Source organism: Haliotis rubra, unplaced genomic scaffold (assembly GCF_003918875.1).
Source record: "Haliotis rubra isolate DU_JTF1 unplaced genomic scaffold, ASM391887v1 Scf830, whole genome shotgun sequence".
NCBI lineage: Eukaryota > Metazoa > Mollusca > Gastropoda > Lepetellida > Haliotidae > Haliotis > Haliotis rubra.
Genome location: NW_025767558.1, coordinates 375,767 through 383,428, shown reverse-complemented (window position 1 = coordinate 383,428; position 7,662 = coordinate 375,767). Strand labels below are relative to the sequence as shown.

Sequence of the window (7,662 nt, the reverse complement as noted above, 5' to 3'; positions counted from 1 at the left end):
CACCTCACCGTTTGTTGTTTGATGCTGCACTCAGTGTTATTCCAGTGATAGGATGGAAGTCTAAATGATTAAGTCTGGGTCAGGCATTCCAGTGATTGACGTCATGAGCATCGACCCAAGCAAATGGGACACAATCGGCATAGCATACGAAGTAAGCAAGCCTGACCACTCGATCCCATTAGACTGTTTGAGGGTGGTGGGGTAGCCTAGTGGTTAAAGCGTTCTCTCGTTATGCTCAAGACCCGGGTTCGATTCCCCTCATGGGTACAATGTGTGAAGCCCATTTCTGGCGTCTCCTGCCATGATATTGCTGGAATATTGCTAAAAGCAGTGTAAAACTAAACTCACTCACTCACTTTTCGAAGAGCACAACTACACACTCATCCAATATTTATTATTGAAATTGTGTAGCCATATCAGCCTTGTGCTAAGCTAGTGCATTTTCATATATGTTGATATATTTCAGTTTTTGCAACCTTAATGCAACCTGTTGGTCTGAGTTGCTTGCCATTTGGATATAAGTGTTATACAAATATTCAGGTTTTTCCACAGTTTTTCAGGGGCGGTGGGGTAGCCTAGTGGTTACAGTGTTGGCTCGTCACGCCGAAGACCCGGGTTCGAATCCCCACATGGGTACAATGTGTGAAGCCCATTTCTGGTGTCCCCCGCCGTGATGTTGCTGGAATATTGCTAAAAGCGGCGTAAAAAGCGGCGTAAAACCAAAACTCTCTCTTCAGACTTTCCTCACTGATTAAGCTGTGATGTATTGAAATAATTTTCAAAACAGTATTACATCTCTCACTCACTCACTCACTCACTCTCTCACTCACCCTCTCACTCACTCGCTCATTAAATCAAGATTGTTATTTCTAAAAGCAGTCATAGAGCTGTCAGTTGTATACACCCCAGGGAGTTGAGACTGTTAATACCGTTTGTACCGTTTGAGTTTGACATCCATTGATCAAGGGAAGAGCAGCTGAGTTGGATATTGGTGCCATACAAATGTTAGCATAATAATAGTTATCAACATAAGGGTATGTGGTTACTTAAAGAGAATGCTTTGCAGTATACAGCACATGTAAGTAATGGCATTTGGAAATCACATGTATGCTGCCCATGCCTTGCATGTACTGTACTTGAAGTCACTCTTAGTTCTGTGTGTGGTAATATTTGCCTACGACATAACAAGGTGTACAAGAATTAATGAGATAATATATATTCATGTACATGCCTGAGCAGTGCAATTTCAGTAATTTATGTTTTAATACATGATTCAAGTTTGAGGGTTGCAGTGTCAAGATAAACAACCATACTATTGTTTCGTGATATTTTTAACATTTTTCTTTAAGTCAAGATTACTGCCATGAATACACAATGCCATTTGTATTTTTCAAAACTAAACAAGTACAACCAGAATGAATGAATTACTTCTCTCACAACAAAAGGAAACATAATGTGTGCAAAGTTGGTCTGATATGAAATCCCCCACAAAGTTATAGAAATTAAATATTCACAGAAATATGAGGTCTCCTTAACTGCTCAGTGATGTCTTTGATGGGCATTTTAGAAGTTGAGGTAATGAAGCATGATGTTGTTATTTTTATGGATATACAACTTCTTTATTCTGTGAAAGGCGACGTTTCTACATAGATTTTAATGTCTTTAAGCAAATGATGACACTGACACTTGCTTGATGATATTAGAATCTATACTGAGAGAAACAAATAAAGGATCAGAGGAAAATTCAAGTGTTCCTTTATAATTTTTCAGTTTTCATCACCACAGCACCTTTCAAAACTGGTGATGAAAACTGGAAAATGATAAAGGAACACTATGTTTGTTTCTCACAGTATATGTCGAAACGTCCCTTTCACGGAATATATTCATACAAATATTATCATTCTGCTCAGTGATTGTATATATGCTGTTCAGGACAATTCATCCTCTAAAGTACCCATTGAGATCCGGGTTAGAATATTGATCTTCAGTAACTCATGCTTATCGTAGGAGGCGACTATTGGGATCGGGTGGTCAGGCTTGCTGACCTGTTTCACACATGTAATCGGTTCCCAATTTTGGAGATCGATGCTCATGCTGTTGATCACTGGATTGTCTGGTGCAGACTCGATTATTTACAGACCACCACCATATAGCTGGAATATTGCTGAGTGCACTCACTCACTCATCCTCTAAAGCCTGCTATTGCCACTTACACAACTAGAGCAGGTTACATCCATTGTTACAGCAAGTTGTTATTTCAAACTACCAAGAATGTGCATCAGGGGCATTAAGCCTGGTTCAGTGTTTTGCTTTATTGTGTCAAGTGTATTGTGTTCGGAGCCGATGTTGAGGAAATGGGTTAACATCCCCTCTGCAGATGTTGATTGTACACTTGGCTAACCTCTTGAGCATTGAAATCTGGATCATTCTAAAGTATTGTTTTAAATTGGCAGCGAGTTCTGGCCATAAAATGTCTGAATCAAATCGTTGGAACCACAAAACTTCTGATCGATGATATAGTCAAATATGGTTGTGTCGAACTTGTTTTTAACTTCTTTTAGTGACATTTGGAAGCTGGTATGAAGAGGAACAAGTTATATGGATTGCCAACTTCTTTGTTGCACCGTTTGATTGGCATTTTAGAATTTGCTGAATGATAAGCAAAAGGCACGATACTTTATGGATAACAACTTCTTTATTATATTATGGTGAGACGTTTCAGAATATCTGACTCCACACCCTGTTATATATACTCTTAAAAAATATAGGGAAACCTGAACTTTCACTTTGTATAGGAAGTGTTAACAAACTTTTCAAAAACAGACATCTCATGAAACCACCACCATTTCTCTTTATCACCACTCCTAAACACAACACATGGGATGCACATGCAAACCGCAGAAGCCACATGCACGTGCATGGGGTGTCATTCTTGATTTTGACGGTTTTCAAGAATTGATTAACTTTGACAATCATCTTGTATCACACAGTTGTTGTGTTTGTTTCAAGCAGTTTTTTTGTTTTGTCTGAAAATGGAAATCATACACATGCAAATTCCACGTCACACACCAATCATCTTTCAAGAGCATTTACTGTATGGCCATAAGGATGTGCAAGTGGTGTTGCACTCTCAAAATATTTATTATTATCATATCAACATTGAATGACTCTGATATATCTCCCAATTGTTTCAATCGTCAATTAAAAATGAAGTTCCTCTACTTTTTAAGAGTATACTAAATATAACTGTAACCTTTATACATTCCTCTTGTTAAACTCAAACATTTAAATACAAACATATCACAGAAGACACCGTTGTATTGAATGGTGTATTGTTGCCTTGTAAATGATAAATGTGTTTGATTTTCATAGATGCTTTATTTCAATAGCTCGATCTGCGACATCAAAACTATTGCATTTGATTTTCATAGATGCTAGATCTCGGGAGTTTGATCTAACACTATAACATGTGTATGGTTATAAAAAGTGACCCCCTTGTTTGTTTTCTGTGTCTTCTGTGTATTTAAGGTGAATACAAATAGCATGTCACACTCAGCAACTTTCTGTCATGTGCTGAACGATGAGTGAGTGAGTTTAGTTTTACGCCTCACTCAGCAATATTCCAGCTATATGGCTGCATTCTGTAAATAATAAAAGTCTGGGCCTAGATTTTCGAAGCTTCTAGCTAAGATAGTCGTAAGTTAATGTTAATGTATGGCACTTACGACTATCTTGGCTTAAGAGAGCTTCAAAAATCTAGGCCCTGACCAGACAATCCAATTTCAGACTGGAGACCACCATGTCAACTGTCCCTTGATTCCCTGGTGTAGCTTCATTGTGTAGCATCTGTGAAGATCTGGGTTAGAACTGATCTTCAGTAACCCATGCTTGTCGTAATAGGTGACTGACAGGATCGGGTGGTTGATGCACGTCATTGTATCCCAATTGCGTAGATCGATGCTCATGCTGTTGATCACTGGATTGTCTGGTCCAGACTCCATTATTTACAGACCGTCTCCATATAGCTGGAATATTGCTGAGTGCGGCGTTAAACAACACCCCAACCAACCAGCCAACCATATTATCCACTGAAGCATCTTCTATAATGCTGATCAAACGATTCCCCAAAAAGACAAACTCGTTTCTAAACTTTATAAAAGTATTTTAATTCCATGTAAAAAGTCTTGATTAACATCACAGATGATATAGGAGATGCTTGTCAAACTTGTTACGGAAACAATACAAAAATAAAACTAGTATGATTCGGTAACTCCGACAAGATTTACCTACCTGAGTTCAAGTCCAGCGACTACAGTAACCGGCAAAGCCAAACCTCTGCCCAGTAGTGACCACTCCTCTAACCGGTCATGACCCTTCCCCTGCTTGGTAGTGACCACTCCCCAGCCTGGTAGTGACCACTTCCCAGACCGGTAGTGACCACTCCCACTCCCTGGGTAGTGACCGCTCCGCCAACCTGGCAGTGACCACTCCCCCTGACAGGTAGTGACCTGACTAGTGACCACTCCCCACCGGTAGTGACCACTACCGCAGCATACAATACATACAACAGTCAAAGGTCCTCGAACACAATTTTTATCAAGTCTCTATCTCTATGTGTAGTGTTTCTGTACACAATCCTATTCATTTTAGGGCTGTTTAAAGACCTTAAATTAAAAGAAATATATATAGAATATATAGAAATTCAAATTTTTACAAATGATGAATTTGAAGTATCGTATTTCCTTGATATATAGTCTGCACCAGAGGATAATACACCCCCCCAAAAAATCTAGGGGATTTTTGGAAATAAGTGCACACTATATTCAAGAAAATAGCATACAATTGAAACTAGTTTCCACAAAACAATTTCAGTGCTAGTGTCATACCTCAAGGTTCACGTAAGTAAAGTATATTTATATAATATTAATATATTTACAATTATCAGATTATTGTAATTAAATGTAAAACTTTCATTATTTAGACCTGAACTTGCTGTGGAAGTAGGGAAGTTTCAACTGTCTTAGTAAAACCAATTTGTGGAAACAGATCCTGGCAGACACATGACTAATCTAAATGGCTTTGCAGATTTCTGTAGTGGATGCAACGTTTCGTCACATCTCCACACACCCCAGCCTCTTCTTCGTACCCATTTTGATCAACTCCATATCACAAGTAAGAAACTCACTAACCTCTACGATAAACCTCAATAAAAACTATTTGACTAAACAATATGTCTGTCTATGAAAAAGATAGTTAAAAAAGGTTCTATGGTTATATAACTAGTAGATGTAGAAATCGGAGTAAAATGAATATATGACACAGCAAGGGGGATAACTCTCTCGACCCATGCTATGTGTTCAAACTCTGTACAAGTGCATAGAAGTGGTATTTTTAAAAGTGTTTCCATCCCCGCATATATTTTACACTAAGTATTTTCATATTTTGACCATGAAGGAATGAATGGAATGCTTTTATACAAGAATAGTTGTGAGGATATATGTACATCATGATGGTAAGTCTAAATGCAATCTGGAAATGAATTAAGTTTATGAAAACAATTACTACAAAAATCAAATATTTTCTAAAAGAATCACGATATCATTTAGCAAACACAATCATTAATAACTGAACAGACATTTCTATGTTTACTTTTTGGTATTTTTATGCAATGATGTGAAACAAATATGTTATAATTAAACCTCGACTAACTAATTAACCTCTAAAATTGGAACTGGTTTCTTCAGATGCATTCTTCAGATGCATTCTTATTTCATTACAACCATTCAACCTTTTTTTATTATGATATCTATCTATCTATATATTTATCTATCTATGTTGTGAAAGTTCTCAAGGACAAAAAGTCTTTCAGATTTTGCTCTTGAAATTTCTGCTTACAAAAATAATACATCCATCTGTAGATGGTCTCTGTGGAAAACTAGAAATGTATTCATATTTTGTCTTTAAGTTTTCAGTTCCAACCAAACAAAGATTCTCAGTCTTTGTCAAAAAGAGAAAATCATTTATAATCACAGTTACTGTTTTCTTATGACATGACAAAACAATACTACATTCTGTAAAAGCACTATTGACAAACACTCAAGCACTACAGCTGGGTGTGTAAGCAATACAAAGACTGTAATGCAAATAAAGAACAAGATGACTCCAAGTATACATGTTTTGTAGCCAAAACAAAAGTTTCTTTAATTATACAAATACTGATCCCTACTTGTCCAGAGATGCCAACCTCTACGATTTTATCGTAGTCACCACAAATTTTAGCCTCAAACTACACCAGTACTATTGCACTAGAAAATTCATTACAATTCTGATCTACAGACAAAAACATAAATTTTCGTCGATTAAATACGTTTTTGCCAAAAAGAGACGACAAGAAAAAATGTAATGCTGATAATTTGGAAATTTGCTGTTGGAGGTATGTGAAATTAAAGCTTCACTCTTGATAAGTGACATATTATCTTTCTCAGAATCCATCAAGATTTTAAGTATTTAGTTGACTACTAATTTTATTATCAAACTACTAATTTTGATCCTCGAAACTACTTTTTGCAACACTTTGGGGTTGGCATCTCTGCTTGTCTCTGGTTACATCCATAGGATGTGCACAACTAACGTTAATCCACTACAGCTTAATTCCATAATGCGATGTAAGCGCCAAGACTGTGGTAAGCCTGTATTTGGTTAAGTCACAAGCTAGGAGAAACCAGATCCTGGTACCAGAGAAAAACAGTTGTAAAAAGGGTACCCGGTAGGATGAACATAATAACAGTGTTCTTTGAGTAAACAGACTCAATGTTATCTTAAAAAAAATTGGGGGATGGGGTGAGAGGGGGGGAATGTTGGGGATAGGGGTGATGGTTTGATGGAGGTGGTGCAAGATTCAAATGAAGATCGAATTTTTGTCAAAGCCAATTCAGTTTAAGAATATTAATAAGTCATGCTAAGATTATAGTGGAGTTAATTCCTGACTATTTACAAAAAAAACTAATATATAGTCATTTATAGTTTCAAGTATTCAAACAAAAACAAGTTAGGGAGATCACTTGTGTAAAACCAGTTTGACTAGGCTGCAACTGTAAATATGTTATACAAGCAACACATGCTCAGGTGTTCAATATTAAAATACCGCTTTAAATATCACAAAAAGGTTATTAACTGTACAAAAATCATTCAAAGAATGCACTGGACCTTTCAGACAGGCAAACAAATGTTTTGTTTGCGCTTATGCATACCTTTATAGGGTTAAAGCAGGTCACTTGCACAGTGAAATAGACTAAAGTAATATTTGCTGGCTGTATAATTTATTATTTGGTTTAAAAGACTGTTTAGCCTAAAATTCAATGTCAGTGGTTGGAAAAATTCCTAACTAGTACTGCTACTGCTGCAAATTAAAACCAATCATATTTTAATATGGAAATATCACGAAAGATCATTTATTTTGGCTGTGTTAGAAAATATGTATTAAAATACATTTTCACTATTTTTCAAGAACAGAGGTGAAAAAATCGATACATTTATATTCTTCTTTTTTTTCAGTTCCTTTTGGTCAGTCAGTCTAGGAAGCCAAATAAAAAAACAATATAAGGCCTGAGGAAAACTCCATGCATCATTCTCGTAAGCATCATATGACGGTAATTTTGTATA

At 36.5% G+C, this 7,662-nt stretch overlaps 1 long non-coding RNA gene across 1 annotated transcript; it reads right to left on the bottom strand.

The window, feature by feature from the left end:
- Window positions 1-4,145: 4,145 nt before the first annotated feature.
- Window positions 4,146-5,869, bottom strand: LOC124262320. The gene is made up of 2 exons (XR_006894549.1): window positions 4,531-5,869; window positions 4,146-4,474 (listed from the first exon to the last, which is right to left on the bottom strand). It is a non-coding gene; the product is annotated as an uncharacterized LOC124262320 (long non-coding RNA).
- Between the last annotated feature and the right edge of the window lie 1,793 nt (window positions 5,870-7,662).